At 39.5% G+C, this 2,500-nt stretch overlaps 2 protein-coding genes across 2 annotated transcripts in view; both read left to right on the top strand.

The window, feature by feature from the left end:
- LOC135100731 (protein phosphatase PTC7 homolog) overlaps positions 1–2,500 on the top strand; it is a 64,531-nt gene that overhangs the window by 31,551 nt on the left and 30,480 nt on the right. The gene's annotated exons all lie outside the window — the stretch shown is intronic.
- Positions 1–2,500, top strand: part of LOC135100732 (uncharacterized) — an 11,104-nt gene that overhangs the window by 516 nt on the left and 8,088 nt on the right. The window contains exon 1 of the mRNA XM_064003931.1: positions 1–2,500. This exon is cut by the window's left edge and continues 516 nt beyond it; it is cut by the window's right edge and continues 547 nt beyond it. The gene's annotated coding sequence lies outside the window, so the exon portion shown is untranslated.

The following is a 2,500-nucleotide window of genomic DNA, read 5'->3' as shown; positions in this document are numbered from 1 at the left end:
GAAATGTGTAAATTATGTAAGAAAAAGAGAAAAAGATACAATAATGTAAAAATACATGTTAAGAAAATAGTAAAGCACCATAAAAAGGGGTGGGGGAAACATAATTAAAGCGAAATAGAAAGGAATTATAGTAAAGAAGAAATGTGTAACCAAAGTAAAAGGAAACAGGAAAATAATAATGAAATGAAAGATCTACGGAAAGCAGGGAGAAGACGAAGATAAAAAGGAAGAGGAGGAGGAGGAGGAGGGAGAAAAGAAAAAAGAAAGCGAACAAGAAAGAACAAAAAGAACAAAAAAAAGAAGGAAAACCATCACAAAAAAAAGGAGGAAAGATAAAAATAACCCCAAAAACGAAGAAGAAGAAGAAGGCGATCTGAGTCTCTTTTACCATAACAGTTCCCGTGGGAGGCGTTGCTCTCTCTGCCTTCCTCCCTGGCCACTGCGCCCTTCACAACACGCGGGGGACATCCAGGCGTGTTCGTACCTATCCAGAAGCTCAAAAACATGTACCCTAGTGGTTTAATACGTTCTACAGCCTCTTTGAGATTCAGGGGCCGTGGGTACCAGAGATTTTTTGAATAGTAATACCGTGGTCTGAGGGAGGATCAAGATGGCGGGACAAGGGCTTCAAGAGAGAGTAAATCCGCGTGTTTTGAGATCAGAAGTCGTGGTTTTTTGAGATGAGTGATCCTAAAATGAATGGGTGAACGAAGAAAACTAAGCTTGACTAAAATGAAATAGGATGAAATAAGAAAAAATAAAATAAATAAAATATAATAAGATTAAATAAGGAATGATAGTAATAGTGGTGGTGGTGATAATAATAATAATAATAATAATAATAATAATAATAATAATAATGAAAGTAAAATGTTTAAAACTAAGGAAAAAAGATATATAACAAAATATACATCAATTCATAAATGTTTCATCGCCTCGTATGGATTACTTCCAACAGCCTGCAGTCTAGTGGAAGTTATTACGGCCTTCATTTTATTTATTTACTTATTTTTATGATTTTACCGATCGTCCAGCAAACATCCCGCACCGTTAATGAGAATGAAAACACTGGAAGCCCGACTAATCATCTCTTTGACCTTTGAAAGCTGCCCTAATGAAAGCCCAAAGCGTTTAAGATTACAAGCCACAGACTCATGAAGTAGAGGTTTCAGTCTCGCCACCTCCACAACAGTAAAGTAGAACACCATTTTGTTGAGACACAGACACGGTTCACCAGATTACAAGCCACACAAGTCAGTAATAAGTGGAGATCTGAGCTTCGCCTCCATCACTAGAGAAATGGGATGAGATTTTTATAGATACACAGACGCAATTCACTAGTTAAATGCCTACGTTCGTTATGTCGATTCTGATTTTATAGACACACATAAACACACATACACACAGTCGTTCATTTCACATTTAAATACCTGCGTTCGCAATTAATGATCTTACCTGTAGCTATACCTATTACCCGTTGATCCCCTGGCACGCTGAACACATCTGTCTGCTGTTGTTGCGACTTGTACAGTGTCGGGCGGGTTCCCATTATTCATTGTACGTACTTCCTCATAAAGTCAGAAGGTTCATTGGCTCCCTGGCTGCAATGTAGTCGGTGCCAGTGGATTGATGTATCGAGGCATGATTTGTTCCTTCTCCTCCTCGTAGTTATGGTGGGAGTTTGTATAAGTTTGTATTAAGCTGAAGAGACGTCACTGCAATAAGAAGATTAAGACTTTGACATGTGGAAAATATGTTGTTTTGCACCGTTTTTTTTTTTTTTTTTTTGGGGGGGGGGAGGGAGAGCGAGGAGAGAACGTTCTTTAATGATTGGATTTTTCTGAGTTGGAAATTTGAGTTATTGGAACCGTGTTTTGAATTCCCGGAACGTGTTTTAAAGTACTGGCGCTTGTTTTGCACTGAAATCCGTTTTAGAAATGAATCCACCTTGAATAATTATTGGAACTTGTCTTCAGTCACTGGCACGTACTTTACACAAGTTTGGTTTGAACTGGAATATCTCTTGAATAAAACCCAAAATTTGTTTTTAGTATTAATTAATTCTGAATCACTGAACCTCACTTTCCACTTTAAACCACCAGTTAATCACACCTGTGGCTTCGTCCTCCCCGTCACCTGTTGAACTGAATCTGTTTTGAATAACCGGACGTTGCTTTTGAACCAGTATTAGTTTTTCCCCACTGGACCTCGCTTTGCACTCTGAATCACCACAATCAATCACACCTGTGGCTTCTTCCTCCCTTTCACCACACCTTCACCGACACTGCATGATTTGAAAAGAGCGAACCGTTCACGCCTCTTCCTCTCTTACCCTCCTTCCCTTACTGTCAACACACGTTCCTTTCATATCCTCGGTTAGTCTTCCCAATATTCAGCCTTGAAGGAGAAGCGTGAAATATGAACACTGCAAAGGCTTCCTCCCTCCCGTCTCCTCCCTGCCGAGTGTTTGCGAGTGTCAAGTGCAGATAGGGTGTTTTGA

The sequence above is a fragment of the Scylla paramamosain genome, chromosome 5, assembly GCF_035594125.1.
Source record: "Scylla paramamosain isolate STU-SP2022 chromosome 5, ASM3559412v1, whole genome shotgun sequence".
NCBI lineage: Eukaryota > Metazoa > Arthropoda > Malacostraca > Decapoda > Portunidae > Scylla > Scylla paramamosain.
Note: the sequence above shows the minus strand (reverse complement) of the source record. Positions and strands in the feature narration are given on the sequence as shown.